This window comes from Natator depressus, chromosome 2, assembly GCF_965152275.1.
Source record: "Natator depressus isolate rNatDep1 chromosome 2, rNatDep2.hap1, whole genome shotgun sequence".
Classification (NCBI taxonomy): Eukaryota; Metazoa; Chordata; order Testudines; family Cheloniidae; genus Natator; species Natator depressus.
The window spans coordinates 70,916,096-70,939,631 of NC_134235.1; the positions used below are offsets into that span (position 1 = coordinate 70,916,096).

At 40.2% G+C, this 23,536-nt stretch overlaps 1 protein-coding gene across 1 annotated transcript in view; it reads right to left on the reverse strand.

The window, feature by feature from the left end:
• The window catches only part of SNTG1 (syntrophin gamma 1), an 814,219-nt gene that overhangs the window by 748,659 nt on the left and 42,024 nt on the right, over window positions 1-23,536 (reverse strand). The window contains exon 2 of the mRNA XM_074944402.1: window positions 22,864-23,127. The gene's annotated coding sequence lies outside the window, so the exon portion shown is untranslated. The remainder of the gene's footprint in view (window positions 1-22,863; window positions 23,128-23,536) is intronic.

The following is a 23,536-nucleotide window of genomic DNA, read 5'->3' on the forward strand; positions in this document are numbered from 1 at the left end:
TTCTAGTAGACAAGAAATCAAAGATTAGTTCCACCCATAACTGATGACTACTGATCCCTACACTATCAGCTGGCCATGCAGTACAGTGAAATGGAACTTTTTGTTAATAACTAAAATAATTTAAGTTTTCACTTTCACCAAATTGACCCTTATTTTACGTATTCTAAATTCTCTAAAACTAACAGAAGTCTCCCGTGGTCCCTCTTTGACTATCAAGTAAACCACTGTAAAGGCAATGATATTAGACTCTCTCTCTTTCTTTCTGTGCCATATAATAATAGGTTTTTAAAATGAGGTGCATGGCAGACAGATACATTTATTGACTGTAACATTATTAACTGCATGGTGAGTCTTTTTACATGTTACATGCATCTTTTTCTTAGTGTGCATGCAAGTTTTGACTCTTAGGAAGACATGCTAACTTGTTTTGCGTTATGCAGGGCTGTGTGTAGAGGCAGCATTGGAAGAGAGGATCTGTGCAAGCAGCAAGATAGTTCTCTCTCTGCCTTAAACTCTGATTAGAATCAATTCTTGTCAAGGAGTTGCTCCCATGGAGCTGAGCAGTGGTGTTGGATTATTATTACTGGAAAAAGATTATCCTGCATGCTGTTTGACCATCTTATTCCAGGTCTGATGTATATTTGTAAATTAAAGCAAGTTACACAAAGAATATACCCAGACTCCACACCACTGATTTCTCCGCCACTGGAATTTTAACCTCCAATGCCCTGGACACCTGGTACTGCGCTCAGCAGAGGAGTAACACTATTGTTACAACAGAACACTAATGCTAGAAGAAGGGGCACAATGAGATACATATAAGTAAGTGAACAAGGAAACTTGGAATGAGTTGGCAAGAGCAAGCAGCAATAACTTATTTTAAAAATCCAATATTTGAGGGAAAATACAGGAATAATAAAATTACCTAAATTTGGGTATTATTTCCTTACTTTATCCCCATTCTTAGTCTACAGGTTTGAAGATACCTCCACATGGTAGCCTATATACTCTCACAGCCAGCTTGACCTGATTTTCACATTGGGTAAGACAACTGCGCTTTTTTTAGGCTGGGTACAATACTGAGCTTTTCCATCTATTCACTAATGGGATTTAGGACTTCTGTTTCTAATCCCTGCAAAGACTGATCCAAGACTGAGACTGAGCCAAGACAGTCTTTCCATTCTCTCCCAGAGTTTCTAGAATCCGCAGGCCAAGTTTCCTTGGTAATCGCATACTGTCAGTACAATGTTCTAAGTATGACATCTGTTGATTCAACTTCCCAATGACATTGTTAGAATAAACATATGTAATATATTTTGTCTTTTTGTGCTGAATATGTAGGAACTTTTACTATTCCTTGAAGTGAAAGATAACAAAATATAATTTCTTTGTGAAAATACAAGCGAGTATTACTTCCTTGGATGTATTTATTTCAATTGATTAAAATAATTTTTCAACTTTACATGTATGGTCATCAATATTCTAAATTCTGTGTTAATTAATTGTGATTGGTCAGATAGTAAATAAAAACAACATCATATGACTGGATGAATACAGAAGAACTTCTAATGTGAATACCAAAATTCACTTTCTGCCTAAAGGAGCCAGAACATGGCAGAAACAAATTCATTTCAATACTCAAAGATTTTTTGTTTTTATCTTTGCCCAGCTCAATTGGCAGCAGCAGTCAAAAAAGCTAACAATGTTGGGAATCATTAGGAAAGAGATAAATAATAAGACAGAAAATATTATATTGCCTCTCTATAAAATCCATGGTATAACCACATCTTGAATACTGCCTGCAGATGTGGTTGCCCCAACTCAAAAAAAAAGAAAAAAGAAATTGAAAAGGGCAACAAAAATGATTAGGGTTATGGAACAGTTTCCATATGAGGAGAGATTAATAAGACTGGGACTTTTCAGCTTCGAAAAGAGATATCTAAAGGGGAATATGATGATGTCTATACAATCATGAATGGTGTGGAGAAGGTAAATAAGGAAGTGTTATTTACTCTTCCTCCTAACACAAGAACTAGGGGTCACCAATGAAATGAATAGGCAGTAGGTTTAAAACAAAAGGAAGTATTTCTTCACACAACACATAGTCAACCTGTGCAACTCCTTGCCAGAGGATGTCATGAAGACCAAGAAACAAACAGGGTTCAAAAAAGAACTAAATAAGTTCATGGAGGATTGGTCCATCAATGGCTATTAGCCAGGATTGGAAGGATGGTGTCCCTAGCCTCTGCCCAAAGCTGGGAATGGGCGACAGGGGATGGATCACTTGATGATTACCTGTTCTGTTAATTTCCGCTGAAGCATCTGGCATTGACCACTGTCAGAAGACAGGATACTGTGCTAGATTGACCATTGGTCTGACCCAGTATGGTCGTTCTTATGTTCTACGTTCAGAAACTTGCCGCAAAGTATCCTCCATAACTGTTACCTGAGATTTTTCTTTTCTAATTTACACTTGAAGGGTTTGGGGGTATAAAGGTATAAGCAACAGGGCATACAATAATAAGGTAGGATATAAAATAAAAAATAGCTAACATTATGGTGGCTGCTAGGTCTGAACTTGTGATTTCTTCAGAGAATGTTCTTTTAAAAAAAAAAGAAAAAAATCTCTCCTTGAATATTTTAGCCCTGGGAAAAATGTGTTTGAGAGGGATCATTTAAATCACTGGCACAGCACAGAATGGCATTCTTTAGGTTTCAGAGATATATATAAGTATAGATCCTGTGACACAGGCCTGTCCCATCATGTATTTCTGCAATAGCACTATGAGGGCCAGTGTAGAGACCCTTTTTGTGTCACACTCAGAGGGTGCCTTCGTGAACTGTACACACATTTTAAATGACAGCTGATGAAACCTTACACACCTTACCATCATGTATTCTATACATTCCACATACATTACAGAATAAAACCCGCTAAGAATATTGTAGAGATTTAAAAAAAAAGTTATTGGGACAATCTCTCATTTTTAAATCTGTAAAGCCAAATAATTATTAGGAGTCCAACTCTAGAGAGCTTAGCAGGAACTATAAAAACCTCTGAAACTGGCCTAAAATTTGTATTCCATACCTAAGAATGCCATGAATTTAATGTCCAATAGCTTTGAATAGAACCATTGAGAAACTCCCTTTTCCAATTGTATAATGTTCTACAGGGTTACGAGACACAGGCTTTAAAGCTGTGACATTTACACGCATAGAAACTTATCAGTAGTACATTGAATATTACCTGGTCTGGATCATAGGTGAATTCAATATTTGTGGGAAAAATGAATAGAAAGAAAATGGCCTGTAGCCACTCAAAGGGGTTTAAAGTCTCAGGGAAATGTTGTAGGGCTTACAGGGCAGATGAAGAGGTCAAAGGTTCAATACACACCAACTTATCACATGAATATCATATCTGCATTTGTGGTGTGGGTTTGTATTCAGCTTGTGTAATGGAAGAATTGCAGTCCCTGCTCTACCCTGAGCACAAGGACTGCTCCCTGACTTTTCTCCTGGGGGGACACTGCATTCTAAAGGCGACACAAAAGTTGAGTGACATATGGGGTGTATGCTGGATTCAACAGAAGAGCGGGTCAGTGTGCATGCTCCCTTCTGCACTGGGGAGCAATGAGATGCATTGCTCTTCCACAAGGCAGTCTGCCTTCCAGTTCTCCCTCTGGAGCAGTAGGACTCTGCACTGCATATCTCTCTCACACACACACACTCTCTTTCTCTCTCTCTCTCTCTTTATATCTGCCCTTCTTTTAGTTCTATACGGTCATATACAGAATTGTGTAATAATTAGTTTTGCTCCAAGGCAATAAATACAAATGCAGTGTTAAAGAACTCCGTTGCATTCAGCTGAATTCTGCGCAAAAAGAAGGAAATTGCTGTCTACGTGCTTCCTGCACTGTGAGATTTGTCAGTGTGATAAGTCTTGCACATTTTGATAGCCATAACACATTTATACAGTCCAAGGTTTTTCTGCATCTCTGCTAATAGGGATGACGAAGCTAGGACACTGACTGCTTTGCGATTGTTTCAAATGGGGAGCTGGAGTTAAGGGGTTGGGACTCTTAGGCTTACATTGTAACTAACCCCAATAGAGCCACACCAGGAAGTAAGAGGGGTAAAATCCCAATTCCACCCTTGTACAGGCATGTAAAGGTCACATACAATTTGGCTTTGGATCCCATGCAGGGTGTACAGACTGAAATCTGAAGCTCCCCCGAGGGAGCGAATGGTCTGAGACAGATAGGAAATGGGTGTAGTTTGTGGTTTTGGAAGGCTGTAATTCATTTCTCTCCAACAATAATTTCATATCTTAGTGTCATAAAAATAAAGGGAAGGGTAAACCCCTTTGAAATCCCTCCTGGCCAGGGGAAAGCTCCTCTCTCCTGTAAAGGGTTAAGAAGCTAAAGGTAACCTCGCTGGCACCTGACCAAAATGACCAATGAGGAGACAAGATACTTTCAAAAGCTGGGAGGAGGGAGAGAAACAAAGGGTCTGTGTGTCTGTCTATATTCTGTCTTTGCCGGGGATAGACCAGGAATGGAGTCTTAGAACTTTTAGTAAGTAATCTAGCTAGGTACGTGTTAGATTAGGATTTCTTTAAATGGCTGAGAAAAGAATTGTGCTGAATAGAATAACTATTTCTGTCTGTGTATCTTTTTTGTAACTTAAGGTTTTGCCTAGAGGGGTTCTCTATGTTTTGAATCTAATTACCCTGTAAGGTATCTACCATCCTGATTTTACAGGGGGATTTCTTATTTCTAATTACTTCTATTTTTATTAAAAGTCTTCTTGTAAGAAAACTGAATGCTTTTTCATTGTTTGGGTCTGTGGTCACCTATGCAAATTGGTGAGGCTTTTTATCCAACATTTCCCAGGAAAGGGGGGGTGCAAGTGTTGGGAGGATTGTTCATTGTTCTTAGGATCCAAGGGTCTGGGTCTGTAGTCACCTAGGCAAATTGGTGAGGCTTTTTACCAAACCTTGTCCAGAAAGTGGGGTGCAAGGTTTTGGGAAGTATTTTGGGGGGAAAGACGTGTCCAAACAGCTCTTCCCCAGTAACCAGTATTTGTTTGGTGGTGGTAGCGGCCAATCCAAGGACAAAGGGTGGAATATTTTGTACCTTGGGGAAGTTTTGACCTAAGCTGGTAAAGATAAGCTTAGGAGGTTTTTCATGCAGGTCCCCACATCTGTACCCTAGAGTTCAGAGTGGGGGAGGAACCTTGACACTTAGTAACACTGGTTAGATCATATCAAGTTGATGCCTAGCTATGGTACCTAGTCACCCATACTTTCTATAACCAAACAGATTTTAGCATCCTGATTTTATTGCACTCTTTTTAATGATACATTTATTATAAATGTACTATAAGATGGGAACACTCCATAGATTATTTGGACAAGTCACTCTTTTATATTCAGAAGAATGCAAAAATGGTTCTCTACTTAGATGGTATATTTCCCTTCAGTCACATTCTACTCTGGTAAAATATTACCATCCCCACAATTTAAAGAATATTGTCAGGTTTTAGAAAAAACAAAGCAGTACATTTCAGATGCTAAGTAATGGTCAATGTTAACAGGAAGGTATCATCCAAGAGACTTTGAACAAGAGCTTTTCACACTGTATACAGTGTTCATGCACATGCTGCTCCTTCAAGCATAAGGTGTCCAGAGTGGCAGAAAAGAATCCTGTCAGGTGTGACAGGTGGCGTTTCTTAAGCAGTAAGATGGGGGAGGTTACAGTCTTCACACTTAAATTAGCATACTTAAATAAATGTCAGTATCGGAACAATACTCTAAAAGCCTGCCTGAATTATTACACAGGCGTATTTTGTACAAGGGTGGCCAGTCTGCTGCTTTATGACAGTTTACTCTCCAAAGTAAGAATTTCTACCTATCAAAGATTTGCCTGATAGAATATTTTAGAAAGAAAGAGCAAACAAAATGTATGATCTTATCCTTTATGTTCAATTCCAGATCCCATTCACTTGATTTATCTGGAATATTTATTAGCTTTCAAAAAATAAAGTCAAACAACCGTTCTTGTGCTTCTCTCCTACCAAACGTTTTAAGGGGTCCTTTTCATCTAGAAAAAAATTTGGCCACTGGGTGATTGCTCAGTCATTCAAAAATTCCACCACTTGTTATATTAATAATGAGCTACTATTAACTGTACTCCTCAGCAACAATTACATACACTGGCACTTATATATATATATATATATAAACAGCAAGTGCCTGCTAGCAATGGCTAAATCAGTAAAAATAGCAGTCTCTGCACTGCCATTATCACTGCTGTCTGCAGTCAGTTCCATTAGCTTTGCTGTGGAAAGCCTGTCCTATTTCACCCAGGTGCCATGCATTTGATAGTGGCATTAGTATTATCACCTCTGTGGTTCTGATCAATCAAAAGCCTTTGACATACTATAATTAGTATTTGAGCTAGTTTGATAGACACTGCCTGTACTTAAACACAAGCCACTATCTATTTACTTGTTTCTTTGTTTGCAGGGCAGCAAGTCAAATTTCTACTACATCAAATTTTATCAAATCAAATGCCTTATGCTCCCTTGCTGAACCTTTATGATTGCATTCTTCCCTTTTTTTGCCTAGACACGTACTGAATGCTCTAACTCACTTAGGTCATCCTCTGTCCTATTATTTCACATGTCAAAAAACATCAAATTCCTTTTTGTAGAAGACAAAAGCAGCACCTCACATTAGTCAAACCTGCTTTGCTGCAAAAATCTGTCTGACCTATTATTGTCTGAATTGTTCAGGAAGCTTTTAGCTAACCCTGGGGTTTGATAGATTTTTCTGTATAGTTCAGGTACTCTCCACTTCACTCATGATGCAGGCTTCACAGTTTCCCTCAGTGTAGTTGCTGTAGATGAGTACATCAAAGAAAAATGAAGAACAAGCTTCAGATTTCTCAGCCACCTGATTCCTTCATGCTGGCCATACAAGGGCTGGTCTCCAAGCTAAAGTGAACTTCATCAGTGTTCTCACTACTCTGGGATGTCAGCCTGCTTTGACATGCCTCGCAACCTCGGACAAGCTTTTGGAAGAATGTACAAACACATGAAAAATAACAGCCTTCTCTAGTTCACTGCTCTAAATAAGACCAGAGATAAGAGGATTCGCAGAGTCCTTGAAGCAGAAAAAAACCCCATCAGCATAGAATCTTCTTCTGCCTGTTCAACAATAGAATGTGGTGATGGAGTGGCTGAATACATTTACAGTACATGCAAAGCTTTTGTACCTCCACTTAATGTGGTTTTGGGTGCCCATAGTTGTGTGCCCATGGTTTTAAAGAGAGGAGACTTGTGAAGCTAAGAATAGGTGCAGCCCATCCCCTGAGGTGTGGCTGAAGCCTACTCTTTAGTGCTTGCTACTTAAAGCAACTTCTCCCTTCTCTCATGGGTTCGGTCTGGGTTCTTTTTAATGACGGCTCATGTCTCCACCCAAGGTAACACCGCACTGTGCCTGAGACACACAGGTGCTGCCCCTTTGGAAAATGAATAATGATTTCTCTACTGGCAAGGAGTATAGAATACAACGCGAGAAACAAAGTACATCAACATGAAATCCTGGTAAAGAAATGACTCACCCCGAAACAATAAGACAAAGGGAGACCTTATTGAAAGCAGGAAAATAGGGTCTGAGGAAGGAAGTAGTTAAGGTTAACTAATAAGCACTAAAATATTAAGAAATTTCCCACTTCCCAAGACTCACAACTCTTCCTAACTCCCTTCCTGGAACCACCCCAGACAGGTGGAACACTGAGGATAGTCTGGAGAGGAGTACTGCAGAAGTGTGAACGTTGGCTGGCTTAAACGAAAAAAGGCCTCCCCTTACAGTGTCTTTGCCACAAGTTGGGAAAGCATTCTCTCCTTGCTTCCTGGTCTGGAATCCTGGGGAGGTCTCAGTTGGCTTTCAGTAGCCAGCACCAGGTCAAATCTCTGCAACTCAGGACACTGGTCTCCTCAGGCCTGGAACTGCCTGAGCAATGCACCAGATCCTACACATTCAAAGACTGTTCTGCTTCTCATTCAGTTCCCAAATTCAAAGCTCAACACTGAAACTAAAATTAATCTCTGATTCTGAGTCAGTCAGTCTCCTCCCAATGAGAGGCTGAGCAGCCCTCATCATTGGCCCAACAAATTGCTTGTCCCTATCGCCCCAGGCAAAAGCCTCCTTATTCTCCTCAGCAGGAGTTTCTAGTCTATTCTGTCCCCACCCTGATCGAACCCCCTTGTCTTTTTTTTTTCTGGTGTTCAGCCAAAAACCTTATTGCTGTAATTACAGCTGCTGTTTCTACTTGCTCTGAATTGATATGGAAACATTCCCAGACAAGATGGCAGTATACAGGCTTGAGTCTCTGCACACAAGCAGTTGCTATTTCAGCACACTAGAGGGAATGCAGGAGGTTGTTAACCACGCTCCGCAGCTGTTTTGAAGCTCGTGTGCAAGGCTTCATTAAGGGCAGACATGACTGCATGTACACACGTCCCACACCCTTACTTAGAAGCTGAAAGCTCTTGCCAATCAATAGTGAGTTCTATCAGGGTTGCAAAACTGATCAGAACCAGCCCAGCCCTGCAGGGAGAAGATAGGACTTCCAGGGGAAATCTATGGGCTGGATCTCAGTACATTTTCCTGTAATTTTACAGAAGTCAGTGGGGTTGACTAGGAAAACACCATAAAGGAGGACTCAAGTTGGAGGCCAGATGTCTTCATGAGTTATTACATCATTGAACCAAAGATGCCATCTGTGCCTAACAGCTACAGTAATTGTCAGCTTTTTCTTATTTAAAGTTGTGTATGTGCTCAATATTGTGGATGCTGAAACAACTGGTTATATTTTACAACCAAATGTTTTATCTAATTATCAATATAATACCAAGGGTGAACCTATGTGAAAGCAGAAGATCTCTGATTGTCAGATGCCCCAGGCCCTGTATTTATTTCATGAGGTTTATATATATATTAGGGTTTAGGCCCTGTTTTATATTTATTTTTCATTTTAAAGGAAAATATCAAATCTCTTGTTAGTGATGTTAGTCTAGGTAGGATGCACTGCAACTGCTGTGCTGGAACAGTTTGTTTTTGGAGTGTTATTCAGTAAAACTAATCTTGTGTGTGTGTGTGTGCGCGAGCATCTTATGATAAAGACGGTTACTGGGTACCTATGGAAAAATCAAGCTGTAGTCCCTCTCAAGTATATGAACTCATGGTCCGTGCAAATAATTTAGGTCAGACAGAAGAAATTGATTTTCTCCCCTCAATGTAGGTTACACAAGCATGCTGGGAAATGGTGTCAAAGGACTCTACTAGTCATTATTGTTGCACTCCATCGGGTAGGACCCCTAAAGACTCCGTTCCAGGAGCTGGCAAATTCCAAGGAGGGGGGAACGTGAGGGGGGGTATCAAATAGGGAACATGCAAAAAACTCACTAGCTTTATATAAAAAGAGCAGAAATTTCTATAAGCTCTCTGGTGGACCTCTCCCCTCTCCACTGCACAATGAAGAAGAGAGTCAAGGATAGTGGAAAGGGGTTGTGAGCAAGGGAGTTATGTGGATGGAAAAGGCAGCTAATCCAACATCCACCAGACTGCATGGCCACTGAGCTACTGCAGCCCAAGAGCTCAGTTCCACATACCTAGAGTTGGACAAGAGTAGACAGGAGTAGGGAGTCTGAACAGCCTTTCTCTGTCAAATTTCTCTAGTGCACTGTAAATCCCAAGTAAGAAAAGTTTCATTAAAAAAAACATTACCTGAGCAGCAGTAACACCACTGCTATGGTTTTCACACATATGGAAGGGGGATGGAAAGGGAATATGGGGATGTGACTAGACCAGTTTCCATAGGAAATTATCCCATTCCCACAGATCTTAGCCTTCTATGAGAAAGGTTGATCTCTGTCAATGGTGGTTCTGCTCCACACTGGTCTATCAATGGGGTTGATGTGGCAGAGCAATCACCAAAGAAAAGCAGCACAAATGTAGGGAATCATTGGTCCCCTTTCTGTTCCTTTATTGGGAGGTTTGTGCCCCTTTGTCCCTCTCTAGGCTGTAGTTTGAGAATTATCTTCCTAAAGTGTGCCATGTATACTGATGCCCAAAAGACCATTCCCATATTAATGTCTAAAAGACTGTTAATAAAGAAGTACATTGGCAAACAATGGTTATCTCTACGTTTCCAAGTCCTTTGGTGCTGTGCAAGCTGCCTCCTTATTAGATCATCTGTCATCTTCAAAACCTTCATTTCATAATCTACAAAAAAGGTATTAATTTATCTTAAAGTCTAGTCATAAGCAGACGAGAAACTGTAAGAAAGTGACACTGGTGTTCCATATTTATTCTTCACAAATGACTTCGATCCTAAATGTGCTCTCTTTGGAAGTCAACAAATATTTTTAACCACCTCCATTGCAAACTCATCATGAGCTCTGAAAGTCAAGCTGAGAAAAACATTCTCTCATCTTCATTAATAACAAAAGGTGCTGGACTTTGCTGGTAATTGTGCTGATCCTGCAAGAAGCAGAATAGAGACAGAATCTTCTGCTGTTTCATATAAATAGCTTTGCGAAGTTGCTGGCTGCAGTATACATTAATACATTAAGATGATGACTCAGGAAAAAAAAGGGAGGAAAATACACACAGGGAGTAGATATGTGCTATGAAAATGTGAAGTTTTAAAATACCTTTACAACTGTAATATTGCTTTAGAGTTCTTCTCATCACCATTCATTTTTGGGTAGACAATTTTAAGCAGGGTTTATTCACACTTTTGTACATGTCCTCCAGATGCTTCTGGTGGCAATCTCCAGCATTAATAGTATGAGCCCTGGTCTTGCAGTCAGAGTTTTGCCTGGGTAAGCACTGCAGGATCTAAGACTTTAGAGCCATGTTTTGGGGGGTTTATCACTGGTTCGTGCTCTCAAATATGAAGTCTGTTTGGAAAATTGTCCCATAAGCACTGATTCTAAAGTTCCCTGTATTGTGGAAACTGCACTCCCATCTACCTCTTTTATGTATTCTTTTAATGGATTTGCAAATGTAACGTAAATCTCATCACTCATTTTCTGATACCTGAAATTTCTTTCTATAATCCTCAGGGGGCAGTTCAAGGCAGTTTAAAATTTACCATAATCCAGGCAATCCTCATTAGACATCTGTGCATGTATACCTATGCTGTAAATATCTTATTGCTCAGTAAGAGAATTTCAATTTCAATATATCCAGTTCAGTCTCTTCCCCCCCTCCCCCCGCCACCATTTTGTATGCACCTCCTTTTGAATATCTTCAGTAAACATCTCAACTGTCTGTCACTATATCAGGGAACAATTTATCTAGATTGTACATTAGATGTCAGTTTATACCTCTACTTATCAAACTATTTGGATGCTGGCTATGTAATCTGTTTCCAGTTGATGCTGGCAATGTTTCTTGTGGTGCTGCCCCTCATGATCTGCATACTATTTCTTTCCCTTAGCAAGTCGCTTTCTTTCTCCAGCTCCAGTCTCTTTCTCCACTACTGATTCCAGTAATCCCCAGATCCCTCACTGCTCTCTGAATTCCCTCCTGCTTTTTCCTCCAATCACTGAGGACGCTTCATTCATCCGTACTGTGTTCCCCAGGTCACCAACTTCCTGCTCAGTTCTCTTAGTACATTTTCTGGCCATATAAAGGCAATCCTCCAGCCCTCTCATCAGTCTCCAACTGTAGACTATTTCCTGGAAACAGCTGTGCCTTTTGAGACTTTCCCATGCTCTGCTGTTGCTGAGAACCCCACTCAGCCCTCAGTGCTCACTGAACAATCCCACACTTAGCTCCCAGGAAGGTGTAGATCCCTTCTGCCCTCTTTCTGCACCAGGTCTGACAATTCTCAGTTAATCAATCAGGAGGCAGCTGAAGTAAATTACAAAGAAGCTATTTGCAAACCCTGATTCTAGAGTTGATCCTTCCCAGTCTGAGCCCCAGAATACCGCAGAGCCATGCCACTGACTGTGGCCTCCACGGGAATGGTGTGTCACCTGAGGACTGCTGGAGGATAGTAGCATTCCATACACATCTCTTATGTTGGGCGTTTCAGGAGATCAGCGTATAGAAGCCAAAACTAGCTGGAGAATCTTCCACAAATGGAGGAAATCTCTTACTGTGGCAATACATTGGTTTTCTGGACTACTGTCAACACTGCAGCGCACAGAGCAGATTAGTTCTTGGTGGCAAGGTGGATGGTGCTTAACAGTGTTAAATATGTGTCCAATGCCTGAAATCCTGCAAAAGTTTTGTTTCTTGGTTTTGAGCATTGTGTATTTAGACAACTATATTTAAAGCTAAAAATAAGGTCCTAGCTGGGATTCAAGAAGTGAAAAATCTAGAAAGACTACTATCTACAGGGCTTTTAGAAAGCATAATCTTCCATTCAGGATCATTGTCCTATAGCACTCATGTAAACTTGTGAACTTATTCATACACATATTTAGCCATCAAAATACCACAAAAAGGGAGCTTTCTCCTTAACAATAAAGCTTGCCAGCCTCTAACTACATATCAAGCCACACACCGAATATCTGAAACCGTGAATTGGGTGCACAAAGAAAATGGAAAGAAACACCCAGAGTGGATAATTACCAAGTGCGTTTGATGAACCTCATACAGTAAAGTTAAACTTCCCTGGTAGGAAGAATCATCAGGGCTTTGTAGTCAAGACAAGATGTACTATTTACTGTGTTCATTATGTTGTTGTTCTAAGATAGCCAGAGTAAGTGGTCTTCATTTTAGGGATTTCTATGGTTCCCTCATTCAGTTTTCAGAGTCTGTCATAAGTCAAGGTTTCAAGAACACATATGAAAGATCTATCATTAGACTTTCGATATGAAAAAAATTCATATGAGCCACTAAATATTTCACCAGCAGCTTCCCATTATAAGAAATTTGCTCATAATTTTTAAAGGAATGAACTTTTGTTGTTGCTTCTTTCCATGGCAGTAATTCAAAAGCCCATCATCCATTCAAGGTTTGTTAGTCATGCATTTCTGTTTTCCCAACAAGAACGTTCCTTGAAGCCTTTATCATCTAGATCAAGTTCCTGGGATTATAAGCATTTTCCACTCAGCTGTGGAGTGATGATGGTCAGGCATCTCAGCTGGGACCAATTGCATACTGCTAATGTAAACAACATGAGTGATTTCTCTTTTGAGAAAGACTTCAGATTTCTTTTCAGGTGGAGTTTGATGTGAGGGATCATGAAGTTTCAAAACAATAAGTAGTTTTTCTAATGCAAAATAATGAGCTTTATTTTATTGTGCTAAATATTTAAACCACCCCAATATGCTTATTAGGTGCTGACTTCTGAGAGTTATCCCCTTCCAATTAAACATGACCAGAAATACTACAACTTTTACCCAGCTGATTATTGTTTTGAGGGTTTTAAATATGGTGTCTGATAAAATGTGCACACTTTCCTCTCAAGCTACAAGACTGTGATTGAAGATATGTGCTGCTAGTTTTAAGCCATTGAGTTTTGCTAATTACAGCAGCTGTATATAGTGGTTAAAATGAACTATGCCGATATATATCTTCTCTCTTTAGTGAGACGTATCCCCGTTGAAATGCTCTAAAAGCATTATGTTGTTCCGAGCTTGGCTCGGACTTCTTCTGATTCCAGTACCCTTGCTACAAGAAACAATTCCTCTACCTTGTTCCTCTCACATCCCTTAAGAAGGCTGATGCAAAGATAAATTTCCCAGCCCATTGCTCTGTGTGTGTGTGTGGGGGGGGGGTTACATCTCTGGTCAGCAGAGGCCCTGGGGGTTTTCATCTTCCTCTGTAGCATGGATCACTTGGCTGGTTTCACATAGAATAAATGGTGGATTTTCTGTAACTTGAAGTCTTTAAATCATGAATTGAGGACTTCAGTAACTCAAACAGAGATAATGGGTCTGTTACAGGAGGAGTTGGGTGAGGTTCTGTTGCCTGCAACGTGCAGGAGTCAGATTAGATGATCCCTTCTGGTCTTAAAGTCTATGAATCTATGAGCAATTTTGACTTCATCAGCCTGCCTATAGCCAGCCTGCCTTCATCAGTACAACGGCCCCACCCTGGCATCCACCAGCCTGTGTTATACTTGTAGGGTGACTCCAACATACTCCCAGTCCCAAACTGTTCCAAGACTATGTGGCCTGAAGTGTCCAGCCCTCTCCTAGCCCACTCAGAGAAATAATAAGAGACAAAAAGCACATTACCACTTAGTAACTTCACTGGGGTAAATAAACCTTTCCCTTCAAACAAAGCTTTAAGTTGATTTATAGTAAAAATAAGACATGTCAAATAAAAGAAATAAAAGTGGAGATTGTTACAAGCAAATAAAAGTGAAAACATGTATATGTAATTTTAAAAATTAATCTAGGAAAGCACAGGCTTTATTCAAGACGATTTCTGTCACAAATCATTCATCTTTCCAAATATGTTTGGCTTTCCCTCAGTCAGACCTTACATAGAAATACAAGGTGCTGGCTTCCCTTGTCTTCCTAGGTGAAAGATCTTTGCCTAAGAAGGTTGCTTACCTATATATAATTCAGTTCCCAGAGATTTCCGCCCCATACCTTCTTGGTTGAAGGATCCATGTTTCACAGACTTTTTTTTTTTTAAACCAACCTCCCTGACGTGTCAAGCTTAAACACATGTAGTCATAATTCTAACATATTATCATAGCTCTTAATACATATCCCATACATACATCACCCAAGAATATTAATGATCAGTGAGTTATTAGTTTTCCAATGACATATTACATTTTAGATACAGATTATAACCACAGTGGTTTGGGGTACACTGAATTGGTCAGGCCAGCTGAAACCTGAGACAAGTTAGCCACTTTCCCTCTGGCACTGGGATGCTCTTAGGGTCACAGATAACTAGAGTGACCAGATGTCCCGATTTTATCGGGACAATCCCTATATTTGGGGCTTTGTCTTATATAGGTGCCTATAAACCCCCACCCTCATCCCGATTTTTCACACTTGCTGTCTGGTCACCCTACAGATAATCCTCTCTTTGCATCCCACTACTGGCTCCCTTTTCTCTATCAGATCAAGCATAAGCTACTAGTCTTCTCTCTCAAGGCCCTTCATGGCCTATCCTCACCCTACCTAACATCTCTCTTTCACTTTTGAGAAGTAGACTTCTCCCTCCAATTGGCCAATGATGCCAGCCTCAATCACCCATGGGTTACATTTCCATGCCTTTTCCCATGTTCTCTCTCACACCTTGGGAGGAGCCCCCCATAAACATCTGCAAAACAAACACATTATTCTCCTTCAAAACTCTCCTTGAAACTCTCATTTTCAAATATGCCTACAAAAAAAATATTGACAATGATTAGGCTGCTGGTGTGCTCAGACCACTGCCTGTTATGCTGACTAATATGGTCTCATTTCATTGTACTCCCTTATCTGGCTACATCCCTATGTTGTCTTGTCATAGTTAGACTATAAGCTCTTTGGGGCAAGGATTGTCTTTTTGTTCTATAGAGACTAACAAATTTACTTATTGGTTAGTCTCTAAGGTGCCACAAGTACTCTTGTTCTTTTTGCGGATACAGAATAACACGGCTGCTACTTCTGAAACCTGTCTTTTTGTTCTGTGTTTGTACAGCTTCTAGTACAATGGAGTCTTGGTCCATGACTAGAGTACCTAGGTGCTCTGGCAATACAAATAATATTCAAAATACTTAATTCTCAAGAAAAGGGGTGAAATGAATGCAGAGAATAAGCCCCTTAGCATCACTGTTCTCTATTTTTCAAACTTTTACCAAGGAGTACTATATCAACAATCAAACAGATAAAACAAACTGTGCAAAATGCTGCTAAGTGAAGTGCTCCTGGGGAAAAATGTGTTTGCTGAGGAAAATAATGGGGTTGTTTTTGTCAACATCCTCTCTCCCTCCCTTTTAGTTTTCAATGCATTTCAGTTGTAAATAGAAGCTTGAAGAAACAAGAAGGTGTCACAGCCCGTAAATCAAAAGCCATCTTTCCTTTCTGGAAGCTTAGAATAATGAATGCAAAAGAGCATCGGGGCTCCAGAAATATGTTTAACATTCAAAGTCTCTCAGTAAGCATTGGACCTCATAAAAGCTTTTTGCAGAGACTTACTTATAGTATATCATGTTATTTTCAGCAACATTCCCTTAAAACTTGGAATTTTCTCCCAGAAAAATTACCTTTTTCTAGTATATGTTTTTAGTCTAATATGTTGATGATGTTGTTTCTGGATCTATCATTGTGCTAGCAAGTAGAGAAGAAACCTCTCTGTAGGGTCAGACTTGTTTCCAAAGTGAGAGAAAATATGGTAGAAAGCTTTTCAAATCCTGAGTGAACTCAGTAAAGAATAGCAAGGGAGTGGGGAAAGAGGAGGTTCACACTTCTGTTCTTGGTGTGAAAATGTAGTGAAAAACCATTTCCCCAAGGTGTATATGATTAACATTTTATTGATTTAAAACCTTGTCATTTTTATCCTAGAGATTATAAAAAAAAATTAATTTAAAAGTGCAAACCTCAATTTGAAAAGAGAAAATGTCATGTCAACAAGAGTATGGCTGTGAGAGATGGTATGCTGACACAGACAAGCTCAGAGTTTGTAAATCCACAGAATGTCTATAAGAATTTCATGAAGTTATAATGTAGTTATGATTACACTGATTGAGCATTACTCCTAAGGGAATTCTGCACCAAAAAATTATAAAATTTTGTGCACAATATTATAAAATATTCAGAATTTTGCAAAATTTTAAATGTCAATAAACCCATGTCAAGGCTCCAACATGGCAATGGGGAGCACAGGCCTCTGGCTGCACAGAGGTGGGAGATCATCTTGCAGTCCCCACTCCACCCCCAGGACATGGACTCAGTGAGGCTGCACCCTACCCTGACACAGAGCAAGGGCCAGGCCTGCCCCAGAAACAACCTGGGGCCCTGCCCTCCGCACCAGGTGCGCCAAGATAGCAAGCAAGCAGGACAGAGTCTCATATGCATGCTAACCCTTGGCCCCCAATCCAGGTGGGGTCAGGCAGGCTCAGCCCAGCAGGATCCAAGTGTGGAGGGGCTTCGTGTGTGTGTGTGCGGTGGAGGGTCTGTGTGGGATCTGGATGCATAGGGGCTCATTGGAGGGTTCTGAATATAGGAAGAATGGGACTCTACAGGGGGTCCAGGTGAAGGTGGTTGGGGCTCAGCAGAGGGGTCTGAGTGCAGGGGAGATAGAGCTGGGGGGGGCTGGTGCTGGGGAAGTGGGGATTTCAAGTGTGGGAGGTTCAGCAAGGGGTGGTCTGGACACAGGAATGGGAGTCTGGATGCAGGGGAGAAGGGCTCAGTGGGGACATCCGGGTGCTGGGAGTGAGGCTTGGTTGGGTAGAGATCTGTGTGCACCTGGTTGGGCTCAGTGGGATGAGGGTCCAGGTGTGGAGAGTTCATCAGGGTGGTCAAGGTGCAGGGGTGTTGGGGCTCAGCAGGGGACTGGATGCAGTGGGTGGGACTCAGCAGGGGGTTCTGGGTGTGGAGGGGTGAGGTTTGGCAGGAGTTCTGGGTGTGGAGAGGCCAGATACAAGGAGGTTGGGCAGACGGAGGGCAGCTCCCCATACAGTCATTCCTCCCCCCGACCCAGCTGAGGAGCGATGGGGGAAGGGGGGGGGGGAAGAGAGAGAGAGAGAGAGAGAGTGAGTGTGTTTTTGGGTGGGGCGGGGGAGATAATGCAGAGCTTCCTGCAGCCAGGGGAGATTTCTGGGGTAATTTTTCTTTGGGGAAGCAAAGAAATCTGTTGAGGCATGAATTCTGCGCATTCACAGTGGTGCAGAATTCCCACAGGAGTAGAGCATTTATTTATATAGTCATGATTTAAAAAGGTACCTCAAATCAGCTGTATGCTAGATAGTTATATTTGTGTGTCACAAATTTAATACACCCCTTTGGAGCTTCCAGATCATTCTGTGTTCCATTCTTGTGACTGATGCCCTTTTCTATTTCGATGATGCTCACACAAACAGACTGGAGATGTGGCAGTGGGTGTCAGAACTGGGACATTTGAGTGCTGATCTAGTGGTCAGAGGAGGGGTGGTCAGGCATAGTAGTTGAACCAGAGGTCAGAGCCAGAAATCAGAAACCAGGGATCAGACAAGAACTAGGTACAGTTCAACAACCAGTCATGAAGTCTCCCAGTTGCTAGGACAACTTACTGTGCCTCCTTCTGGCTTAAATAGTGGTCTGGCCAAAAATGGTCTGGCCCATTGATTGGGGACGATGATTGTCCCCAGTCAGTATCCATATGGACAGTGCTTCTGGGAGGGGTCAGTTTTGTTACTCTCACTTCCACTAATTCTGGGTGAGCCCTCTAGTGGTGGCCAGGGTCTGAGGGCTGTCTGGGAAAACATGGGCCTTTGCGCTGAGCAAAGAAATGGCTTTCAGTCTCTTTCTTTCTCCTACCACAGATCAATCCCTACAGTACAGAGATAGCAGATTCAGGCAACTTAAACAGATAGTAAACACCCCCCCCGCAAAATAGCTCATATTAGTACCAAGCACCAAAATCATTGCCCCAAAATGAAAAACTTTTAACTTCATTTCCTTATCACCTTAGTATTGTCAGTGCCCTTCAAAGCAGATTTAAATGTAGGGTTAAAGTATACCCTTGCTTATAGTAGCGCACCAGGGAAGGAGGGCAGCAGAGCAGAGGAATCTGGCCACAAAGGAGATGGACAGATTGGCTCAAGGTAGTGGGAGTGAAGAAAGAAAGTAAATGGGCGTAGCGTGGTATGCTGTGCTGCTACTTTTTAAAGAAGCACCAAAAGGAACTTTCTAGAGCTTGCTGCAAACTGCAGCAGATGGGGGCACACAAGGAGATCTAAGTCCGACCCATCTTTCAAGTAGCAAGAGAAGAGAGTGATACTGAGTGTCAAAAAGTGCCCTGTTGGGCACACTTCAAATAGAAAATTGGACAGACTATAAACTTATCACTCTAAATGTTAGGAAACTGAATAACCTAGTGTAAAGGAAAATGTTAAATAATCTGAAAGTGCTATATTTTCTATTGCATTCATAGCAAAATTGCAAATCACCACAGAAATCACAGGAAAAAAACCCACCATTAAAAGTTGCTGTATAGGACACTTGTTCTACTCCTCTCATGCTGACTCAAGAATAGTTATAGTTTTATGAATAAGAATATATACCTTCCAGACAACCAGGTTTCAGTCAGATCTTTTAGACAGAATACCAGGAGAAAGTGAGCATGGACAGCTCTTCCTACTAAACATATATTACATTGAATGTACCAATAAGCGATTGCTTCTGGAACAACAAGCCGGGTCTAATGCCAGTCTTTCTACAGATTTCAATGAGTTCTGAATCCAGCTCTAAATACTGAATAAACTTATCTGCAAATTCAACCCTAGAAAAGGACTGCTAGGAAATAAGTGCATATCTCCAAAAGAGAGTTGGTGATTACGAACCATTACTTAGGTAAATTTGTGTTTTAGCTTTTGGGGATAGTATTTAAAAGCACACCACAAATTAGGCAGTAGCCCTTATTATTACCAGTCTCCTTTAGGGAAACTATGGCTACAAAAGCCCTGTTGGCTTAAGTTCTTTATTTTCTTTCTTCTACTTTTGTAAAGTCTACGGTAAAGAAAGCTATTTTAATATTATAGCTATGTAATAAAACTGAGTTCTTCCTCATTGTGGGCTGAAATACATAGTGAATAAAAATCCTGCATTTTTAAAAAATGAGAAGTCTAAATTCATCACTGCCCAATGCAACTTTAATCTCGTTTGGGGTTGGGACTTTAATTCTGTGCCATACTCCCCTATAGACAGATTATTCACTGGGCAGTCAGAAGGCAGAGGATCAAAAACATTTAACATAATGAAAGAACTAGACCTGTCAGGCATCTGATGAGAGACCAGAGCCAGAAGCAGGGAGCCTACTTAATTCTCTATTTTATACCAGGGATTGGCTTCTTTCTCATCTTTAAAGCACTTCAACTAGAAATTCAAGAACATAAAATCCCACATCATCATTATGTTACTCCAAGCAGCGCCTACCTCGTTCTCAACTAGAGGACATTAAATCTCTTCAGAACACACATAGCTTCATGATCTGATGGGTATGGATCCTGGGTGAAATCCTGTTTCCATTGAAGCCAATGGTCATTTCTGGGACTTCACTCCATATTTCTGAAAAACTTTGCGGCAACATACATAACCCTACAGGCAGCTCTCATTTCTAACTATGGAATAATTCTTTTCACAAAGGGAAAATCAATCATGATCTTGCCAATTTGAAGACAGAAATTTAATGCAATGTCCCTTTTAGATAACCTGGTGTTAACAGTAGAGCTGATCAGAAATTTTCTGAAGGGAATGTATTTCCACTGGAAAATGTTTCACTGAAACATAGCTTGCAGTGGGAAAATGTTCATTTTGTTGACAGTTCATTTAGGAAAAAAATGAAAATGGCTTTTGACAAGGTCAAAACATTCCACTCTGACTTTTTTGGAACAGAACATTTTGATTTGTTTGGAAATGATTTTTTGTTTCAAAATTTTATTTTTAAATTTGATATTAAAAATGTAAAAATATGCAAATGTCAAAATTGAAATGTTATCAAAATTGAAATATTTTATCAAAATTAAGTATTGTATTTCAATTGGCCTCAAACATTTATTTTATTTCATTTCATTCACGAAGTTTCAAAATTATTTCGTTTTGTTGCAATTCAGAATTTAATGAATGTTGCAATCATGGAATTTCTCATGAAACAGAAATTCCTCTTCCCTCATAGGATGAGGTATTAACAACAACTAAAAATCAATGCTTTTTTTTAAAATTGGTTTTTAGTTCACAGTGTTCTATACCCTGATCTTTTCTACAGCATGGGTTTTTCTGCGGCACTAATTATGAATCCAGTGTAAAATCTGAATAAGACACTGTATGAAGCAGCACACGGTTCATGCTTTTTTTAACTAGGATATTTCAAATGACAAATTTGGGGAGCCAGCATATGTCAGTCCTTTACGCTGCACTTCAGAAATTTTTATTTGAACTGGCTAAGCAGGATAAAATAGTTACTCATTTCTATGCACAATGTTATATATTCTCTTGGTTTTTAACTTTGATATGTTTATCAAGGAGTACTAGATACTGATTATCTACAAAGCTTTCAGGGTCTTCTGTATCCAAAGTCCTTTGCCTCCTTGTGGCAATTTGTCTGTTATGATATAAAGCCATGTTTTTCTTGCTCTTTCTTTAAAAAAAAATACCTTCACTTTTTCATGTCTTCAGATTTATTTTGTCTCTGATAATCCATGTAGGTTTATATACCCTTGACCCCACAGGCATCAGTGTAGCTGTTCTGATATGCATGCTTTTTCCTTACGTGGAACTGTAAGTGCACTTCACAATTTCCAAGATGGCGTTCTACTGCTTCACCATGACTGGTGCAGACACTTCCCATGCTGTGTTCATTCAGTAAAGCTTAGCCTTTACAGGTTTCAGAGTAGCAGCCGTGTTAGTCTGTATTCACAAAAAGAAAAGGAGTACTTGTGGCACCTTAGAGACTAACAAATCTAGTTGAGCATAAGCTTTCATGAGCTACAGCTCACTTCATCGGATGCATTCAGTTTTCCACTGAATGCATCTGATGAAGTGAGCTGCAGCTCACAAAAGCTTAAGCTCAAATAAATTTGTTAGTCTAAGGTGCCACAAGTACTCCTTTTCTTTTTAGCCTTTACAGTTAATCTTATTGACCTTGATCTCAAATTGAAACTGCAAAAGTTTGAGTTTCCAGATCTATTCAAAGCTTTCTCCTTCTCTTTTTCACATCATGTAGCCTATTTTTTGTGTGTTAATGTTTTCCTCTGCTTTCATGTAATTCTAATTATCTGAACTTCCTTCACAGTGCTTCACATGTTAAGTTCTGCAGGAGTTCTTTCCCATTAAATGAAGAGAATTTGGTTTCTGTAGAAGATATAGCAATAGCAGTCCTGGAAATGAATTCCACAGAATAATTATGGGACTGGCCAGCAGCATTGTAACCTTTCCTACCTTGAGATGGCAATGTCAGGCATGACTTTGAGGAATGACTTCATAATCCTGATTTAGAGAGATCTTTTTAGGGATGACAAGATAGTAATGTCTCTGCGTCCATTCTATCCTTTGTCTCACTGCTGACACTGCCAGCAAGGAAGTCAGTTAGTGCCGTGGTGGATTTTGTGTTGCTACCACTTCTCCACGAAGAATACAAATGACTCAACCAATTTTTATACATGGATCTCATTTTACAGATGCTATATTTCACAGGCTGTCATGACCTGCAGCATATTCTAACATCAAAGATATTTAATGTAATAATCCTGGTTGGGCTATGATAGGAACATTGCGTTATTATGTATTTATAACGCTCATATTTCCCCCTCATTCCTTTGTTCTTGCAAATCTATTAGTCTAGTTCACCTTCCCCAGCCCCTATTTCTGAATAATTAGTGCGATCTCTACAGGTTTATCACATTCCCCCTCTTATTATTGATGACTGTGCATTTAAGTAGCAAATTGCAATGCTGCTTTTTTTTCCTGTTTTGAAAATTTGCACTGTGACAGAAGCACTTTTCCCCCTGTGATGACTAGGTTGTTGTTTTTATGATAGTACAAGGGAAAAGGCCAATAACTAATAAAAAGAAAAATGAAGTTACTTTGGAATATTACATCTCCCGATAATACAATTGGCCTAAAACACCAACTTGTGATTTTCTCTTTATTGCAGAACCACCTCAATTTATAAAAACTACATTTACTTACCTTTCCATGCTTTCCTTCAGGTAGAATTAAAATCACCAAGTCTAACATCGAACAGCTGACAAGCTACCACTCAGCACTCCCATCATGGGAAGGATCAACCTCTTATTGAAACCTCAGAAGTCCCACCTCCATCAGATACAAAGCAGTAGTTGCTGGCACCAGTCATTTCTTTCCCATTGATAATTCCGTACAAAGGGCCATTTGAAATGACAGAGACACCTGTGAGTTCTGAAAGCTCCAAACAGGCAAGTACAGTTTTACAAGCTGCAAAAGAGGAGAGAAACATCAGTACATATACCCCTGGTAGACAAGCCACTAGCATTACTTGCCAAAGACATTTGCTTTTCAGCTGGAGACCAGATAGAAATGTTAATTGAGTAAAATGTTAATTGAGGAAAATCTTTGTAGCCTCAACAGCAGCCACACAAGCATCAATCACTGCTACATCTTTTGTGGAGGCAGCCTTTACCCATTCTAAAGTCTCCCAGTCAACTAAGAACAAAAAGGTAATCTGAGTGTTAAGGAAGATTTTGCTTGCTGCAGTCTTTGTCAGATACATGCCGTGACACCATCAAGTTCTCTGCAAGAGCCATTGCTTCAGATGTAGTGTAGACAATTTCAGCTACCAGTATTAACATAAAAAGCAGAGCAATTACACTAAGCAATTGCTCAT